This window comes from Suncus etruscus, chromosome 4 (genome assembly GCF_024139225.1).
Source record: "Suncus etruscus isolate mSunEtr1 chromosome 4, mSunEtr1.pri.cur, whole genome shotgun sequence".
NCBI classification, from domain to species: domain Eukaryota; kingdom Metazoa; phylum Chordata; class Mammalia; order Eulipotyphla; family Soricidae; genus Suncus; species Suncus etruscus.
The window spans coordinates 81,728,180-81,749,660 of NC_064851.1; the positions used below are offsets into that span (position 1 = coordinate 81,728,180).

Genomic DNA, 21,481 nt, shown 5'->3' on the forward strand with positions numbered 1-21,481 from the left:
TCGAGCCATACCCGTTTGATGCTCAGGGGTTACTCCTGGCTAAGTGCTCAGAAATTGCCCCTGGTTTGGGGGGACCATATGGGACGCCAGGGGATCGAACCGCGGTCCTTCCTTGGCTAGCTCTTGCAAGGCAGACACCTTACCTCTAGCGTCACCTCGCCGGGCCCTTAAGTTTAGATTCTTAAAGTTTGGGTCTCTTGATGCCATAGTTGTTGCCTTTGGCATGGACATTTAGTTCTGTCCTTTTTTTTTAAACATTACCAATGCACCCAAGACCGCTTGGTTCCTGGCTCCCATCCTTTCATATTTGTGTTTCTCCTTTTCCACTAAGTGTCTTTCCTTCTCCTCACTATATATTGCAGCCAAGGGTGTTCTAGACTACTCCCATTTAGACCATTGCATTTCTTTATGCAATTATTCTAAATACCACATATAAGTTATAACATTCTGTTATTTATACTTCTTCTTCTGGCTTACTTAATTTAACAAAATATTTCCCAGTTTCATCCATGTTGCTGCAAATTGCATGATTCCATCATTCCTTCAGCTATGTAGTATTCCATTGTATATTTTTACCACATCTTCATGGTACATTTGTCAATCTAGATTGATTCCAAATCTTGGCTGTTGTACTGAGTGCTGCAATGAATCATAGTGTGCATACATTCTTTTGGATGAACCATTTTATGTACTGGGAATAGATACCTAAAAAGTATTTTTTTAAATAAAAAAGATATTGCTGGGTCATATGGAAGCTCAATTTTGAGTTTACTGAGAACCCTCCATACTGTTTTCCATAGAGGTTGGACCAGACCGCATTTCCACCAGCAATGGATGGAGAGTTCCTTTCTCACCACATTCCCACCAATAGAGACTGTTACCAGTATTGGGGGTGGGGGTTGGTCCTGGCGGGGTTCAGGGGTTACTCCTTGCTCTGCGCTCGGAAATCGATCCTGGCAGACTCAGGGAACTTCATGGGATGCCAGGGATCAAACCCAGGTTCATCCCAGGTTGGCCATGTACAAGGCAAACCCCTTACTGCTGTCCTATCACTCCAACCCTGTTCCCAGTATTTTTGATATGTGACATTCTCACTAGTATAAAATAATATCTTATTGTTGTCTTGATTTAGATTTCACTAATGATAAGTAATAATGAGCATTTTTTTGTGTGCCTGTTGGCCATTTGTTGGTCTTCCTAGAGAAATGTCTGTTCATTTCCTCTCCCCATTTTTTGATGGTGTTTTTAGGTTTTGTGGCATTCACCTTTGTGAGTACTTTTTATATCCTAGATATCAAACCTTTATCTGATGTGTTCAGTGCAAAAATTTTCTCCCATTCAGTTAGCTGCCTTCTAATTTTAGCTCATGTTTCTTTTGCCATACAGAAACTCTTTAGTTGGATATAGTTCCGTTTATTCAGGTTTGATGCTATAGCATCCTATCACTGAAGACTTCTTTGAGTTCTAAGTCTTAGAGTGTTCTGCCTATGTTTTCCTCAATGAATTTTATGGATTTGGGTCTAATCTCAAGATCTTTTATCTACTTTGAATTGACTTTTATGTCAATTAGCGTTTGAGATATGGATTGATCTTTAGTTTCTTACACATGGTTATCCAATTGTTCTAACACCATTTGTTAAAGATACTGTCTTTATTCCATGTCAAGTTCTTGGCTCCTTTATCAAAGTTAAGTTGCCCATTTACGTGGGGGTTTTCTTGCTTGTCTTGAATTATAGCAAATTCAGTAGAGAAAAACCTAAATTTCAAATACTTTTCACTGACCTGAGGCTATCTGGCAAAGAAATCCTTTCTTCTCGGATGCTCAAAGAACTACCATTAGCTGTGCAATAAAACACCAAAATCAACCACACTTTGGAATATATGGTGGACAATTCTGTACTGTTAGGTAATAGATCATCCTACTTCCCATTCAAAATGAATTTAGCACAGGTATCCTAAGTAACAATTAATTCAAAGAAAATGTGGTGCTATAAGAATACAAGTAATTCAATTCTCTATCAGTATCCTGTTAAAATATAGCTCTAAATGAGAAATTGAAGTTGACATTTACTATTTAGCTGTATTCAGATGCTGTTATTCTGTTTCCCTATTCATTCATTTGACTAGATATGGAGGGGAAGAAACCAAAACCTTTAAAGCTTCTGTTGCTTCAAAGAAGTTAATCAAAATGAATTCATCTCAATCTGCCTCTTGGGACTACAATACATTCTCTGCTTCTTTTCCTCATAAGGGAAGATTACAGACTACCACCCCATTCCCACTTCATGTGGGGAAGACCTGGTCTAGAAGATACCATCCATTCACTGGCCTTCAAGGTGCATGTCATCCCACTGTCACTAAGTATGGCCTGGTTCTGCTACTGTGACAAGTAGTTCTAGTTAGCCACCATCTCAGCTAGTTTTCAAGGAGAAAAACTTGAGGAGATACTGTTTATTTCAGAAAATAATCCACACATGGTTAAGGAGATAAAACAGATTCAGGAACTTCCACTCCCAAGAAGCAGATAGCTTAGTCATGGAAAAACAAAATCCAAAAAAGCAGTTTTTCTCGGAGACCTGGGGTCTTTATTGGGAACTGCAAGACCACACTCTGGAGTGTGAACAGGTAGGGTAAGAGATCAATCCAAGAGGCTTTCCTCCAAAGGTGCATCCATCCAATCATTGCCAAGCACCAACAAAAAGAGATATACTGAATAAGGTTAAGGCCAGTTATACCAACAGCTAGTAATAGACATGGTTTCTGTATTGGTTGCTAAAAGAGATGATCCAAAACTTGGTGGCTTAAAATTGAACAGGGAGAGCTCCAAGGTCTAAACTGCAAATTGCCCCATAAGTTAGAACATAAATCACTGTGAGTTAAAATCAAGATTCTTTTGTTTTGTTTTGTTTTGTTTTGTTTTCGGTTTTTGGATCACACCGGGCGGTGCTCAGGGGTTACTCCTGGCTGTCTGCTCAGAAATAGCTCCTGGCAGGCACGGGGGGAGGGGGGGGAACCATGTGGGACACCGGTATTCGAACCAATCACCTTTGGTCCTGGATCGGCTGCTTGCAAGGCAAACGCCGCTGTGCTATCTCTCCGGGCCCTTAAATCAAGATTCTAAGCCATGGCTTTGAGGATGTCGCCATATGGAGAACCTAACATTACCTATGAATGTCAATTTTCTTAATAGGCAGCTGATTCTAGAAGAACTGACAACATTTTTAAGTCTTCCCAACTTGTATGTTTGGCATCAAAATCAACATGCATCTTCTACATGCACTGTTCTTGAGGTATTACATGGAACAAAGCAAATGAGACCAAAATGCACTTTCAGCCTTCCAGAAGCTTGCCACTGAAAAAGAGCAATATTGACACTGACATGTACACAACTGACTGAAAATGAACAAATTGGCTAAACATAAGAATTGATGTCACCATAAGCCAGCAACGAAGAAAAGACACTTTGGCCTGTGATCTTCCATATCTAAGGCAAAGGTGAGGAAGGTGGGCAGGAAAAGCCACAGATCCTGGATAGTAAAGAAAGGAGGAAAGGTCTCACTCCTGCTGCCCAAAGACCATATAGGAGCCTTTCAAATAAGATACAACATTACCTTTTCTTTTTTATGGCTGCTGCAGTTGGTTTCCCAAATGGTTTGTCTACAGCCCCTTTTCAGAAAAAAAAAATCATTCAGCTTCCTCTGGAAGGGCAACAACAGAAAGCACTTTAAGGCCCCCAAATGCACCTGAGGCTACTACCACTAGACTATTTCACCAACTACCACTTGGACTAGTCCAGTGCCTTGCATGTAGAAAGAAACACCTGCCCTCTTTGAAAAGGTCACACAATCATTCTATTGCTCTCCGTCCTTCAGAAATAGTAAACCTGGCAGTTAGGTGAGAGATTGGCGGGAAAGCCATTAATGAAGCATCTCTAAGATTTTCACTGGTAACTGAGAAGACTCTTGGCAAATGGCCAGCCAGTATTGCCATTTCAAGCTGCACTACTGTTTTTTGTTTTTTTGTTTTTTGTTTTTGTCACTGGTATGACTAGAGGAGGGCCTCCTCCACCCATAGAAAATTAATTATAAAACTGATTTTCTCTCACTTTTTTAAAGATTCAATCCATACTGAGTGGGCTACAGAATTCAAGCATTACTTACAGGCCCTTAAATCTAGGAGAGAACTCCCTTTCCCTGAGATTCTTCAGCTATTTTTGTTTACTATAAAGCTAACAAAATTAATGCATAGAGAGGGAAGACATTCCCAAAGCCAAAGCTAAGAAAACCAAAATCTGGAAGACTCAGCTAACTGCACTTTGTAGAGGTCAAGAAAGTAGGAGGTGGGGAGTGACTGAGCACCTGCCTTCTCCACAGCCTCTGGATTCTGAAACATTTTGCTTTCTACACCTGGTATCAAAAAAAAAAAATCTGATCATAAAAAATCTTTGCAAAGGGGCTGGTGAGGTGGCGCTAGAGGTAAGGTGTCTGCCTTGCAAGCACTAGCCAAGGATCAGGACCGCGGTTCGATCCCCCAGAGTCCCATATGGTCCCCCCAAATCAGGGGCAATTTCTGAGCACTTAGCTGCGAGTAACCCCTGAGCATCAAACGGGTGTGGCCGAAAAACCAAAAACAAAAACAAAAAATCTTAGCAAAAACCTGATGGCAAAAGACAATTTCCTTGTGAAACAGGCCATATTTGCTTGGGGTTGCTCCTGGCTGTGTTCAGGGGAACCATCTGATACCAGGGATCAAACCTGGAGCTCCTATATTCCAAGTGGTTCAGCCATTGAGCCATTTCCTCAGTTCCTCACAATACATTTCATCATTGGAGAGGGAAACATTCCAAACAGTGCTCAGGGTCCCAGAGACCCTCCCAGGCAATATTCAGTCAACTGAGTCAATGGCTCAAGAACAAGAAGCAGGTAAAACCTTTGCAGTGTTCTTTCTGGACATCGGGGCAGGATCGTATCAGAAGCAACACCCAGTGGTATTTAGAGGTCCAGGATTTCCACAACTATGTCTGGTAGCACTAGAAAAGCCATAAAATGCCACAATCAATTGGGTCCCAGAACACATACCTCTCACCACTGCCCTATTTACTCAACATCTCACCCTAAATTTTGTTTTATTTTGGTTTTTGGTTTTGGGTCACACCCGGCAGCGGCCAGGGGTTACTCCTGGTTCTACGCTCAGTAATCGCTCCTGGCAGGCTCAGGGGACCATATGGGATGTCGGGATTCGAACCACCATCCTTCTGCATGCAAGGCAAACGCTTTACCTCCATACTATCTCTCCGGCCCCCATAAAAATGTTTTCTAAATCACTACTACCAATCACTACTACCAATTCTGGCAAGACTCTTTCATGAAATTGAACAAACGGAAACACTTCCAAATAGCCTTTATGAAGCCAACATCACCTTGATCCCTAAACCAGACAGAGATGCTACGAAAAAAGAAAGTTACAGACCAATATCGCTGATAAATACATATGCAAAGATCCTCAACAAAACCCTGGCAAATAGGATTCAATGCCTCATTAAGAAGATTATCCACTACAATCAAGTAGGTTTCATCTCAGGAATGCAAGGCTGGTTTAACACCCATAAATCTATCAACATAATACACAACATCAACAACAAGAAAAATAAAAACCACATGATCATATCAATAGATGCAGAGAAAGCATTTGATAAGGTCCAACACCCATTCTTGATCAAAACTCTCAGCAAGATGGGAATGGAAGGAACCTTTCTCAATATAGTTAAGGCCATCTACCACAAGCCAGTGGCAAATATTATCCTCAATGGAGAAAAACTGAAAGCCTTCCCTCTAAATTCTGGCACAAGACAAGGCTGTCCTCTCTCACCACTCCTATTCAACAAAGCACTGGAAGTACTCGCTATAGTGATTAGGCAAGAAAAAGATATCAAGGGAATCCAGATAGGAAAGGAAGAAGTGAAGCTCTCACTGTTTGCAGATGACATGATACTCTACTTAGAAAACCCTAAAGACTCTACCAAAAAGCTTCTAGAAACAATAGACTCATATAGCAAGGTGGCAGGCTACAAAATTAACACACAAAAATCAATGGCCTTTCTATACACCAATAGTAATAAGGAAGAAATGGACATTAAGAAAACAACCCCTTTCACAATAGTGCCACACAAACTCAAATATCTTGGAATCAACTTGACTAAAAATGTGAAGGACCTGTACAAAGGCAACTATAAAACTCTTCTCCAAGAAATAAGAGAGGACACGCGGAAATGGAAACACATACCCTGCTCATGGATTGGCAGGATTAGCATCATCAAAATGGCAATACTCCCCAAGGCATTATACAGATTTAATGTGATCCCTCTAAAGATACCCATGACATTCTTCAAAGAAGTGGATCAGGCACTTTTGAAATTCATTTGGAACAATAAACACCCTCGAATAGCTAAAGCAATCATTGGGAAAAAGAATATGGGAGGAATTACTTTCCCCAACTTTAAACTTTACTATAAAGCAATAGTTATCAAAACAGCATAGTATTGGAATAAGGACAGGCCCTCAGATCAGTGGAATAGGCTTGAATACTCAGAAAATGTTCCCCAGACATACAATCACCTAATTTTTGATAAAGGAGCAGGAAATCCTAAATGGAGCAAAGAAAGCCTCTTCAACAAGTGGTGTTGGCACAACTGGATAGCCACTTGCAAAAAATTGAATTTAGACCCCCAGCTAACATCATATACGAAGGTAAAATCCGAATGGATTAAAAGACCTCGATATCAGACCCAAAACCATAAGATATATAGAACAACACATAGGCAAAACACTCCAGGACATTGAGACTACAGGCATATTCAAAGAGGAAACTGCACTCTCCAAGCAAATGAAAGCAGAGATTAACAGATGGGAATATATTAAGCTGAGAAGCTTCTGCACCTCAAAGGAAATAGTGCCCAGGATACAAGAGCCACCCACTGAGTGGGAGAAACTATTCACCCAATACCCATCAGATAAGGGACTAATCTCCAAAATATACAAGGCACTGTCAGAACTTTATAAGAAAAAACATCTAATTCCATCAAAAAATGGGGAGAAGAAATGGACAGACACTTTGACAAAGAAGAAATACAAATGGCCAAAAGACACATGAAAAAATGCTCCACGTCACTAATCATCAGGGAGATGCAAATCAAAACAACGATGAGATACCACCTCACACCACAGAGAATGGCACACATCACAAAGAATGAGAATAAACAGTGTTGGCAGGGATGTGGAGAGAAAGGAACTCTTATCCACTACTGGTGGGAATGCCGTCTAGTTCAACCTTTATGGAAAGCGATATGGAGATTCCTCCAAAAACTGGAAATCGAGCTCCCATACGATCCAGCTATACCACTCCTAGGAATATACCCTAGGAACACAAAAATACAATACAAAAACCCCTTCCTTACACCTATATTCATTGCAGCACTATTTACCATAGCAAGACTCTGGAAACAACCAAGATGCCCTTCAACAGACGAATGGCTAAAGAAACTGTGGTACATATACATAATGGAATATTATGCAGCTGTCAGGAGAGATGAAGTCATGAAATTTTCCTATACATGGATGTACACGGAATCTATTATGCTGAGTGAAATAAGTCAGAGAGAGAGAGAAAAACGCAGAATGGTCTCACTCATCTATGGGTTTTAAGAAAAATGAAAGACATTCTTGCAATAATAATTTTCAGACACAAAAGAGCAAAGAGCTGGTAGTTCCAGCTCACCTCAGGAAGCTCACCACAAAGAGTGATGAGTTTAGTTAGAGAAATAACTACATTTTGAACTTTCCTAATAATGAGAATGTATGAGGGAAATGGAAAGTCTGTCTAGAGTACAGGTGGGGGTCAGGGTGGGGAGGAGGGAGATTTGGGACATTGGTGATGGGAATATTGCACTGGTGATGGGTGGTGTTCTTTACATGACTTTACATACAATCATGTATGTAATCAAGGTGTTTAAATAAAATATAAAAAAAATGAAATTACAGATTTGGGGCCCAGAGAGACAGATAAGCACAGTGGCGTTTGCCTTGCAATCAGCCTATCCAGGACCAAAGGTGGTTGGTTCGAATCCTGGTGTCCCGTATGGTCCCCCGTGCCTGCTAGGAGCTATTTCTGAGCAGACAGCCAAGAATAACCCCTGAGCATCATCGAGTGTGGCCCAAAAACAAACAAAAAAAATTACAGATTTGGACTTTACTAAGAATTCTATTGTTATTAATAATTTATTGGTAGGTAGTAATGATAAATAAAAATTAGAAGTGGTAGGGGCTGGAGAGATAGCATGAAGGTAAGGCGTTTGTTTGCCTTTCATGCAGAAGGATGGTGGTTCGAATCCTGGCATCCCATATGGTCCCCCGAGCCTGCCAGGAGCGATTTCTGAGCGTAGAGCCAGGAGTAACCCCTGAGCACTGCCAGGTATGGCCCAAAAACCAAATAAAAAAAAAATAGAAGTGGTAATAGTTAATACAAATTAGTAATAGCTGCTACTGTTCATTGTATTGTTAGTAGAGGGATATGGTCAAAGATCTTGCATCTACAACAAGCTTGTGCTACTGACAGGGCTCAATACCTTTTCAATACAGTCTAAGAAGTATGAAGTGAAATAATATACACACAAAAAAGTCTAAAGGATAAAATATAAAAGAGACCAAAGAAACAATGAAGCAGCATAGAAATGGTATTTCTAAGAAGACAACAATAAAATATATAGAATGACTGTATGTAGGGCTGGAGACATAATATAGGAGTTAAGGTGCCTGCTTCGCATGTGACCCACCACAGTTAGATCCTGGCATCACTTGGCCCCCAAGTACTGCCAGGAGTGACCCTGGATCACAGAGCAGGAAGAAGCTCCTGAATACTGCCAAGTGTGGTCCCAAAGCAAAATTAAAAAGACAGAATACCTGGTAGAGTTCATTGATAACTCAACTCCTCTTACATTTGAAACCAACCAGGTACTTTGACTGTATTTCCAGATTAGAGAATAGAAAGGGCACCCAACTGTATATGAGACTACCATTATCTCACCTCACAAGACCAGTAAGCATCCCTCTGGGGGTTATATCACCTGATTTGGCCTAGATAATTAATTTTTAAGTGAAATTCCCCCTTTGGTCAGAGAGCAAATTCAAGAAACAGAACAAAAATCAACACTTTTTTAGGGATATGTGACTGATATAAAAGTAAGTTCTGGAATACAATTAAAATCAAAATTTACAAGTGACAATATTTAACACTTATTGCTTTAAGATGGATTCTGCATCATTTGGAAATGAAGGAATTTAGTGTTGTTATGCCTTTTTGTAGAATTTAAGTTGGGCGGGATTTCACAGAAATACAGATGCTCTAATTTTTCTTGGGGATTAAAAGAAGAAAGGATTGGGGAAAGTGCCTTGGGCTTTGTTGTGGGAAAGGCAATCTGGCTCATTTTTAATTTTCCATTAAAGTTCTCCTCTTCAGGAGAAAGCAGATGGAATCCTTATACAACTGCATGAAAAGCCTACTATTTTGGGATACCTCAAAGATGGAAGCTCGGTAGAAAATAGAAGTGTTCAAATTCATCAGATAAAAATCCCACCAGCACATATCTAAAAAGTGGGTACATCAAAATCTTGAAAATACTTTCAAGGGAAGAAGTCTTTCTATATGGAGTTCTGAGTCCCATTCTCCTCTAAAGCTGACTGCTCCCTCATTCCTCTGAGAGGACTCCCCCCTCAGGCAGCCATCGGTTGATGGAGGTTTTTTTTTTTTACTTCTGACAAGTGGCTCCCAACATCAGGACAGAGGCACACCTGTGCTGCAACCCTGCCTTCCAAAAGTTACTTCAGTACTGATGGTTCCAAATTTTGACCTTAGACCAAAGCAATTTTCTTGTTTTCCTTGCCTGGTCTAATCACAACAGGAACCAGGAATGTGCAGTCCTCTAAGAACAATCCTGTGGTCCTGATGTTCGAAATTTCCTCTTATCATGAGAAAAGATCTGGCTCTTTTCACAGAATTGCCCTGGGCACACAGAAGGGGTGGAGGAACAGAGGAGCTGAAGTTTACAATGTGTGGGAGAAGCAAGGGCTAAAGAGGAGACCTCCATTTCACAGCTGATTATCTCCTGAGTGGCAATACAAGAGCACAGTCTGAAGCTCGAGGCTATAGAGTTCAGACCCCAGCCATGCCAATGATGAGGTCTATGACCTTAAGGAATAACTCTGTGTCTTCTCTCATCATTAGGTAAATAAAAACAATAAGTAATGATGTATTTAAGAGTACTGTTGGGTGTTGTGCCAGTATTGAATGAAGAACAGGGTAAAAAATTTCTGACCAACAATGATCCCATCAGTCATGACTGTTCTCAAGCCAGGGGACTCCATGTAGCTCTGTAAGATAGGCCATGACATGGGGGCTGATAAAAAGAGCAGTCACCGAGAGTCCCTGGAAGCCAGAGACAGGGCAAAAGGGGAATTCCCCAAGAGGTGAGTAGAGCCATGAGGAGGAGTGAAGTTTATAGAGAAGGACAAAGATGTAAGTTCCAATATACAATACAGGAGTAATTGCAAAGGAAGGGTATATGCGAGGGCTGGCAAAATAGCACAAGGATTAAGCCACTTGCTTTGCATACAGCTGACCACACCATATGACCACACCATATTTGATCACAGCACTGCTAAAAGTGATCCTTGAGCACAGAGCTAGGATGAAATCCAAGAACAAGTAGATGTGGCTTCAAATAAGGAAAAAAAAGGGGGGTGAGGGGTAGGAAGGAAACATAATTTTAGAACAAAGTCAGGCCAAAACTTAGGAGTCCAGACTTGACTTCTCTAGTTACTAGCTTTGTGACAATGGGAAAATTGTTTACCTTTCCGAGTCTCAGTCTTTCCATTTGATAAATGGGGATAATAATACCTGACACAGAGTTGTGATTGAGTTAATTATTGCATGTAAAGCACTCAACATAGGCCTCTGGGGTTCAATAAAATGGTAGGCAGTTATTATTTTTATGACATAGTTAGGGAGAGGTGAGCAGCTAGGGGGTACTATGTGTTGGGGGTGGGAGCTTTCTTTCTTTCTTACCCTATTTGTAAAGATCAGAAAATCAAGGTATGAGTTAGAGAGATAATACAGCAAATAGGTGCTTGCCTTGCCCACAGCCAACCTTTAATCCCTAGCATTCCATATAATCCCCAAAGTTAATTCCTGAGTATAGATACAGTAATAACTCCTGAGCATCACTGGGTGTAGTCCAAAAATAAAACAAACAAACAAAAAAGCAAAAATTTAAAAAAAGGAAAAGAAAATTAAGGCCAGAAATAAGCCATTCAGAAAAAAGCCCTCTGAACCAAAGGAACCATTAGCTAAGGTTTTTCCATACTGTATATTTTTTCTCCTAGAAATCCATAGTTAATTCACCTCTATATGTATTTGCCCAAATCACCAAAGGAGGTCAGTTCCCCAAAGGCAGAATATGCGATGACTTCTGCTTCCTGCAGGCAAGGTCCCAGGAAGAGGCGTCTACTTTGTTGCATCCAGAGGAAAGCATGAACAGGTCCTTCTGGAAATAAGCTGAGATGAATAGAAAAACACTCTCTTCCAAATCTTATGACAATTCAGAGTTTACCAACCTTGTTAAAGTTTCATGAGTCAGTAAGCATTATCTTTTCTTCCCATGTTTTTATTAGACAATAAATCCAGCTCAATTTATAACCTTCTAGGATTACTGTGTTCTCATGAAGTCCAGAGTGCCTCGTAGTCTTAAATTGTCTTCACTGCATGTCACCCAAGTCCATTTCAATAATGCTGTTCAGGCTATGCATGTTTTTTAGTAGCTAAGAATTAGATTTGTCCAACTAAAAACTCTGAAAAAAAATATATTCTTCTAAATACCCAAATAGCATTTTCCCCAAAGATCAATAGAAATGAAAGCCATAACTTGTCAGGTTATTTTCCTACTCTGTATTTTTTCTATCTCAACACAGCCCTGGTGGCATCCTCAAGTTCCAATTCAAGGTATTTACATTGTAAATGGGTTAAAATTCTGGCTTGCTAACTGAAACAAAGAAACCCTTTGATAGGGCTCACTTCAGAGTGCTTTCATGGTTGAAAATTCTCTAGAATAGAAAGGCTCTGCTATTCTTAAAAAGACTTGCTAAAAATGCTGTTTTCAATCATACTATAATAAGTTGATCTCCCACCTTTCCCAACAATGTTAGATCCAGACCTGACAATCACCTAAATCTCTTTCTATAATATTCAACATTTCCTTTTATGCACACAATATGTTTTCATCATCCCTTCCCTAGGGATATATGAATTGAATGTATATTTATTATATGTCTATGCACATGTGTGCATACATGTGTGTGAAGTCACACCCCATGCATCTTCACACGTATATATTTAGCAGCAGCAAACACTTAAACTGACAATTCCTGGGTATGGAGACTGCTCTGATATCTTTGCTTTTATTAACTCATTGACTTCCCACAGTAACTCCTTGAGGAAGGGACCAGATTAGCTGGCTCACACATCTGGAAGGAGTTGGGAGTCAAGTGTACACTCCGTATCATGCTTCTAGGCAACATTCCTCATGTGAGTCCTTGTCTTAAATGGCCATTTTGCCATCTTGGAAGAGCAGCTCACCTCTTTGGCACTTATTTTTCCTTGTAAATCAAACCACAAGCTAAAACATACATGTGGGTATGTGAATTTCAGTTTATGTTCGCTTGGGTGTAGCACAGTTTCAGACTTCACTGATAGAGTTTGGGTTACTTCTATGTTTAATCCATTCACACTTAAAAAAGTTTTTTTAATTAAATCACTGTGAATTATAAAGATGCAAAGCTATTTGAGTTTGAGTTACAGGCGTACAATGTTCTAATACCAATCCCTTCACCAATGTCTCCACTTACCTTCCTATGCCACCCACCCAGCCTACCTCTGGCACAGGCACATTTTGTCCTACAGTTTCCTTTCCTAATTTATGCACTACCACTCTCCCCTTGCCCACCCCTGCCCCAGTGGTAACTTTCTATTGAAGACCTTTTTATTTTTCCATTTTTCTTTTTTATCACTTATGGCCAAATGCACTTTTCATTCCTAATCTTGTTTAGGTATAGACCACTAATCTTCTCCCACAGGCTGGGCCAGTGCTCTGCCTGGATATCTCCCAAATGGAGCCAAGTTCCACCTCTCCCTCCTCTGCCCACAAGGCTTTTCTTTAGTCTCTTCTATGGGTTCCAACACACATCATTTCCCAAGGTCCCCTCTCCTGACACTCCTACCCTGACCTCTCTACCAAAATACTTGCTATTCTTTTCTCATTCTCTCTCCTTTGTTTAGCCTCACTTCCATTTCTTCCACTCAAATCCTCATCTAATGTTCATTTGAGTTTCTATAACTACTTTTCCTGTCCTGCCTGGGCCTTTGCACACCTCTTATATACAGTTCACACTTGGGCCAGATGATCTTTCAACATAAAATCAAAGCCACATTTTCACTCACAACTCTTAGCTGCATTCTCTCTCTCTTTTTTTTTTTTTGGCCACACCCGGTGACGCTCAGGGGTTACTCCTGGCTATGTGCTCAGAAATTGTTCCAGGCTTGGGGGATCATATGGGATGTGGGGGAATCGAACCTTGGTCTGTCCTAGGCTAGCACACACAAGGCAGATGCCTTACAGCCTGCGCCACCGCTCCGGCCCCTTAGCCGCATTCTTGACAAAGAAATTGTAAGAACATTGCCGATCTACATCATACACAACCCTATCATCTCCCCCTCTCTGTCCAACTCTCTACAGTCATGCTATCACTTGACCTATTACTGGCCACCTAAAAAATAGCTGCACTATTACTTTCTGCCTGCTGCTCCTTCTGGGACAATAGACCTACCACAACACTGAACTAATCCCTTCTAGTCTGTTTCCTAGATAACTCCACTGGTCCTCTCTGCCTACCTTTTACTCACCCTCCTTTTTTTTATGGAAGTCAGACTCCCACCTACATGCTCCTTTGTTGCTCTAAAACTCCTACAACAACACCCATCACAATGCGCTGAGATTTTCATGTGAAGGTAAGTTCCTTAAGACAAGATCTTATTTCTTTGCCCCTGAAGTTTCTAGTTCATGATCTAAGAGAGCAAATAGATACAGTGAGTCAATGCTTGTAAGGGGTTAAAGGAAAAAATATTAAACTCTGTCAGATATATCTGTGGACACAGAAGGATTCGGCTTCAAATCAAGTATTATATTTTAATATTATCATGCTTTACTTTTCACTTTTTAATTAAGTTTAACTTTTTATTTCCTCACTGAATAATAGTCAAAAGTCCTAATGGGATAAAAGGTGTATTTAAAAAAAAATTTAATACAAAATTCTATTTTCCAATAAGCAAAGTAATTATGTTCCTCCCACCCCTTATTGATGCATAACACATTTTAATTAATATCATAATTATATCCTTATGCTGTGTTCTGCATATTGCCTAGCCCTAGTGGCTGAATGCAAAGACTTTGAACAAACATATTAATTGGGCCTGGATCCTGACTCCACCACTTAGTAGCTCTATGATCTTGGGTTAATTACTTCACTTCCCTTGCTTCAATTTCTCACCTGTAAAATGGGGATTATATGTAAAACCACTTCATATCACTATTGTTGCAATTAGAGCTTAAACAATGCACATAGCAAATGCTCAACAAATGTTGTCTACTCTCTTGTTTTATTTCCTTTGGTGAACTGTGAGCTTCTGAAAAGTTAGGACAGAAATGCTCATATTCCTGAACCTATCTCCCAGTGCCTTGCACACAATAACATGTGTTAATGTGTTAATGTTTGCAGAGGAGATGACTATAAAGAACCATTTACAACAAAACTGTATGCATTAGATGTGCTGCCTTGTGTGAAAGCAACAACCAGGAAGCTTGTGGAAAACAGGGCCAGACAAAAACACCAACAAACTCACTCCTCCTTCCTTGGAGTACACAGGGCTCAAAGTCACCAACCAAATCAGGGCAGCTATGTGACAAGGGGACCCAGGCAGGACAGTTGATACAGGCTCCTCCCTTCCCATTAAGAAAAGCTCCATGGCCTGGGGCAAGAAGTTTCTCCTCAGAGTCTGCTTAATTTCCTCTTCCAATTAAGAGACATCAGGAATGTGATTTTTAAGGAACATGTTCACCACTTTGGGAAAGTATGAAATCAGAAAAAAAAAAAAAAAAAGTAAGAAAGAAAAAGAAAAAAAAAAAAACTAGGCCAACAAAGGTGCTATTAGAGTAAGAAACGTATCAAAGTCAACCCTCAGGCACCAGCGCTGCATTTACAGGGGCTTACTAACTGGGAATGGATATTTATAAAGGAAGGTTTTTGTTGCATTTGGTATTTTAATGAAAAGACCTCAACTTACAAAATCAAAAGAAAAAAAAAAGCAATGATAGGTAAAGATTCTAGATTTCCATGTAATTTTATTCTTATTCTTCATACTCCTTGAAGGCAGTTTTGTTGAGTGACAACTGCCTTATTGAGTGACAGCATATGGCAAAGCCATTAACCCAAAATATATTTCATCTTGATCTTTTGTTTTGGGCACATGGCTAAACTTTACTCCTCAAGCTCTCTTGCAGTTAAATGTATAGTACTATAAAAGTAGTCTAGAAAAACGTGAGTGGAAAAGACAGGTGACATTTCTAGGCCATAGCATTTTAAATGAGTTTGCTATCCCCTCTCCCTTTTTAGTCCTCTGTCAAATGAAAGCAAGTTACAATAAAAATATAATAGGATGGTGGAACATCCTCCAAAATCACTGACTAGAGAAAAACCACTCACTAATCAAGAATACATTTGGGATATTTCATGAAAAAAGACAAACTTCTATTTTTTTCTATGTCACTATGTTTTTTACAGACCCTATTTGTTTCATCCGTGATACTCATCTAAAGGATCCAGGTACACAGGACATACTAAAAGTCTAACTAACATTAAGACCGGGTTTCCTCTCTCAATATGCCATCCAACTAATATAGGCAACACATACCAAACAAACATAACACTCACTGCTAAAGTCAGAAAACAAAATCACAGGTTGGCGGTAATCTATTTGGAGAGGACAGGCTGAAGAAAGTTGTCCTAGAAGGAACAATTTCTAAACTGAGCTCTAAAGGGGTTAAATAGGAACCCAGCAAGCCAGACGGGGCTAGAGACTGCAGTGCCAGGACAGAGAGTACAGGGTATAGGCACAGAAAGCATATGTACACATTCAACTTTTATCATAAGGCTCTAACTGGGCCAACTGAGTGCAAGTTTATTGTGCACTGATTTTCCTTTTTGTTCTGACAGCCAACAAACAGCACTTTGTCTTACAGAATCCTCATAAACCCTGTTGCTTCTTTTCATGTAAAAAATAAACTATACAATGAGTGTCTTCAGAAAGTACAGTTGTAAATGTTTACTAACAACTCTTATCTAATACAATTTCTTAAGAACAAACTTGAGACAGTTCTCTTAGCTACAAAATTTCAGAAGTCATGCTTTTTATGAGCCCAGAGGCCCAGATTAATTTCGGGAGTTATCTTTTAGGCACAGAATAGTTAATAGGCCCACAAGCCAGAACATAAAGTCCCCAGATTTATATTAACATTTCCATGGTAGAGAAAAGTAAAGCAGAGGGCCTTGAGTTTAGTCAAAAGATTCTCCATATCTTTTGCTCAATACTATAGGACCCTAAACCTGGAGTTAATAAACTACTACCTCCAAAAGTCTCCCTTTGGGTCAGAACATAGGACCCAGGGAGGCAAAAAGTACACAAAGGGGTGGAAAGTATGCCAGAGGCTAGGGCAGCCAGAGGAAGCATGTGGGCGTCTCAGACGACCAGCACCAGGAAAAAGACATCTCCAGTGATCCTTCAAATACCAGCTCCATTCTGTTATCAAGTTCCCAGGGTACTTATTAAAACATAAGAGTAAAACAACATCACCTGGTAGACAAGATTGCATTTCAAGAGACTTTCTATGCTCCTTAAACTTGAGACCCAGTCAGGCTGCCTCAGGCTTAGCAAACACCAATTAAATTCTGATTCAGAAACAAGATGTCTCTGCCCCCACATAGAAGCATTTTCCACCCTGCCCCAGCTCTGAGTACCGACCCACAGGAGTGGAGGTGAAAATCTTGAAAGTAAACTAACTCTTAAGATGGCTGGAATAATTTCTCACTTGCACCTAAGACACAACTGCAGCCACTGCTAGTGACCTACGGAACACAGCAAAATGCCAGCACCTGCCACTGGGCATCTGGAAGTCTTTTATTTGAGGGGTAAATGTGGCAGGAAAGATCTCATCAAGGAGATGAGTGACTTTGTCCAAAAGAAAGGGAAACCCCAGAGAAGAAGAGAAACGAGTGCAGGGAGTCCATCCTTGGGCACTTTGTGTGTCTCTTCTCTATAGCACTGAAAGGGCTCTTTGTCTCTCTCTCTCTCTCTCTCTCTCTCTCTCTCTCTCTCTCTCTCTCTCTCTCTCTCTCTCTCTCTCTCTCTCTCTCTCTCTCTCACACACACACACACACACACACACACACACACACACACACACACACACACACACACACGGCGAGTCTGTGTTTAGAGGAGGAGGACAGGAATAAGAAGAGAGATTTTTCTATCATCCCTCTTTCCACCCGGCAAATCTCTGCCTGACTCCTTCGGGCCCATTCCCCTCGGCCGGTGGCTGCAGAGACCAGAGAGTATGTGGTATGTGGAGGCGACCAAACAAACAAAAAAAAAAAACAGTCCCGGATCCATAGGAAGTGGGGAGCCAAAGCAAATTCGCATCGAGCAGAGAGAGAGAGAGAGAGAGAAAGGATCTGGGAGAAAGCAAAGGGGTGGGGGGTGGGGGTGGGCAGAGGAAGAGGAGCGAAGGCTGTCCCCCAGCACCGGGGACAGGGGAAGAAGGGTGGGTGTGTGGGTGTCGGTGGCACAGGAAGAGAGTGCAGGGGTGGGTGGGGGAAGTGCCAGGGAGGTGCCAGAAATAGGCAGGAGGATGCTGCAAGGGAGGGCGACGAGGAGGACGAAGGAGAGCAGAGGAGGAGTGGGGCAGGGGCAGGGTGGGGTGGGGTGAGGTGGGAGGGAAGCAGCACGGGGCATCAATTATTAAGTGATTACATCACCCTGACATTAAAACAACACACACACACACATCCCGGGGGCCCCCAGGAAAGGAGGGCGGGGGCGGAGTCTGCGCCAGCCTCGCCCCCAAGCCAAAGCCTGTGCTCACCCCACGCCGGCTCGCGGGCGGCCAGGAAGGAGCTGGGTGGGCCCCGGAGCCTCAGCCTCTCGCACGCCCCGGGCGCATCGCATGCAGGGATCCCGGGCCGCGCCCCGCCCAGGGGTCCAGCGCCGGCCCGGGCCAGCTCCCCGGAGGGAGACTGCAGCAGCAGCAGCAGCAGCAGCAGCAGCAGCAGCAGCAGCAGCAGCAGCAGCAGCAGCAGCAGCAGCAGCAGCAAGAGCAGCAGCAAGAGCAGCAGCAGGCCCCGCGGCCTGAGCGTCCCCAGCAGCATCCCGGCGCGGCCTCGCGGCCCCTTACCTGCACGGCGTCGGGTCCACGGCGCATTCACATTCACATGGTCCCTCCCCGCCCTCTGCAGCGGCAGCCGAAGCGGCTCGGAGGCTTCTCCGGGGACCCGGGAGCGAGGATCAGGGGGGGGGCCCCAAGATCGCAGAGGGGGCGGCGCCGGGCGTCCCCGACCCCGGCGGCCGGCTGGGCTCCCCGCTTCGCTTCGGTTCGAGCGGCGGCCGCCGGGCGGTGCGGTGCGGTGACGGCGGCTTTATTGTGTGCGTGCACCCGGGAAGCCCTCGGTGCTCACGGAGACGTGGGCAGCCCGTCAGGCTCTGAAGACCGCTTGGCTTTTATTCTTCGGCGACCCCCTCTTCCTCTTCCCGCCGCTGCCCCCCTCTCCCTTCCCGTTCCGCTCCTGACAGCCGGACGGGCGCGACGGCCACTGCGACGCCGCGCCGCTGCTCCCCACTCAGCTCCTCGCGCGGATGCTCCGGACGCTCTCCAGCCCCAGCCCTGGGGGGAGAGGGGCGGGGCGCGCTTCCTGAGTGGCGGCTTCGCCGTCCAATCAAACGGCCCCGTGGCGAGGCTGCTGGGCGGCTATTGGCGGACGACAGGGGGCAGGGCTGAAGTGGGCGGGGCCTCCGAGTGGCTTGAGCATGACTGTGGCGGCTGCTGGCCTCCCTCCTGGCGTGCTGGCTGCTGGCGGTGTGAGAAAGGGATGCGAGCTGGCAGGAGTCGTGGTGTGTGTGCTTTGAAGGAGGGAGGCTGTGGACTTGGGAGGTAGTGGGTTAGGGGCGGGGGAAGAAGGGAAGAGTGGGAGCTGCAGTTTTCTGCTTTGCGGAAGGTTGCAGCTGACACTGCAGAGAGGTATATTTGGGAGTCCGTCCCCCCCTCCCCACACACACACACCCAACCCTCTGAGCATACCCTCAAAATTCTAAGAAAGAGATGGATGGATTGATTGCCTTTCTGGTGCATTTTCATTGGAAAGTAGGAGGATCAATGAGGAAAGTGTGAGGGTGCTGATTGCATTTCCCTCTGATCATCCTAAAACGTGGCAGCATAGTAGAAACCTGGCACAGACCATAGAAAGACTAAGACAACCCTGGAAATGTACCATATAGTGATTACTGATTGTGAAGAGGAGGTCCAGAAAAGGGGGGCAATTAGGAGTACTATGCTCACATCGCATTTTTGTGGCGCTGTACACATATGTATATATGCAATATCTGTAAATAAATAATATGCAAATGTATTTATATATTTCAAACAAAAGTCTGGAGGAAGTATTACTCAAATGGAAGAAAGAGTCAGAGAAGTGACTAAGGAGTCTGCAGTCACAGTATAGAGATATGCTTGTACAGTTTGTTTTTTTTCCCCCAAAATCATGTTTGGTTGACTTTAGTTTCTCGTGACATTCAGATTTCTGGGATTCCCTCCCCCCACTTTGCTGATTGTGAGATTTTTACTCAGATTTTCCTTCATGAAATAATAACTGGTTTTGTATATAGTTGGGAGTGCATCCGTCCTTATTTCCTATCCAGCTTTTCTATAGCAGGATGTAACTTCATGAAAAGAAACACTTTAACTTCCTGATTTTCTTTATAGGTAATTCCTGTTTACTGAAGGTTTTACTTTAACACTTGCATACAATCATTCTCCTTAACGATTTTGGCAAGAACCTTCCTCTCACCTCTCAACAAATCTAATGTTCTGAGCAATGTAGGTAAATTGACTTCTGCTTATGTATGCTCAAAATCTGTTTTCTTTTACTGCCCACGAATATTTTAACTGTAGTTCAAGTTATCACTCAGTTGTTGTTGATGGTGTTCTTTTTCATATATTCTTCTTAGTATTAAAAATTATTAAATAAGCAAATTCCATTTTGTGGGTGAAGAAACTGAGGAAAAGGGAAGTTACTAACAGCCTCAAAATATAAATAAAACAGATATTCTAAGTGTGTATATGTGTGTAACTTTCTAAACAAGGTAATTATGTAGTAATTCAGTCAATAGTCCCAAGAAATGTCACCATCACTAGTACTAGAAGATTTACATATGAAAGAATGCCAACCTCATCTAGCCCAGAATTGTCTATCACAAGAGACAGGACTCCTTTTCAGTATTAACCTGTCATCACTGTCATAGGCTTATTTGAATTGGGATGAAGAGGCAATTGTCTAGCCCAATAGTTTTCAAACTTGAGCACATAGAAAAATTACCAATAAGAACTTGTTAAAACACATAATGGTGGTCCCCACCCCTTAGATGGTGTGATTCAGTATATTTGGAATGTTGCCCAAGAGTTTGTCCTCATGCTGCTGGCCTAAGTACTACTATAGCTTGGAACAACTCGGATAAAATTGGGCTGTTCCAACATAATAGCCATTAACCACTCATAACCATCATGCACTTAAAATATGTGAGTGTTTGGATCGCAAATGAAGCATTGCTGGAAAGTCAAAAAGATCTATTGGATTCAAAGATGTAACATTAAAAGGGAATATGAAAGATCTAATTAATATGTATAATGTTTGCATGCTAAAAGTGCTATATTAGTGTTGTCCTAAAGGCAACACTGTTGTCTTAATTTATGGTATTAAATTAATTTCTCCTGTTTCCTTTACCTTTTTAGTGTAATGACTAGAGAGTTTAAGGCTGTATTTGTGGACCATTATATTCCTTTAGGACAAAACTGATTATATTCTAATTCTATTTCCATTGCGTACACTTTTGAGAGCACCTTGATGAGGTAAATCATTTACTCTTGCCTCACTTTAATGTTCTTTCACATAAAATGGGAGAAATAATAAACTGTGTAGCATATGCTACTTATATAGCATATGCTCTCTGGACATAGAAGACTATCCTCCTTTATTTTATTATTTTGTTTTTCTTTTGG

The 21,481-nt window shown here is 42.1% G+C and overlaps 1 protein-coding gene across 2 annotated transcripts in view; it reads right to left on the bottom strand.

Moving 5' to 3' along the window:
• The window catches only part of FYN (FYN proto-oncogene, Src family tyrosine kinase), a 266,012-nt gene extending 246,966 nt beyond the window's left edge, over nt 1-19,046 (bottom strand). For both annotated transcript variants that reach the window (XM_049771190.1, XM_049771188.1), the window contains exon 1: nt 18,608-19,046. The gene's annotated coding sequence lies outside the window, so the exon portion shown is untranslated. The remainder of the gene's footprint in view (nt 1-18,607) is intronic.
• Nucleotides 19,047-21,481: the final 2,435 nt, after the last annotated feature.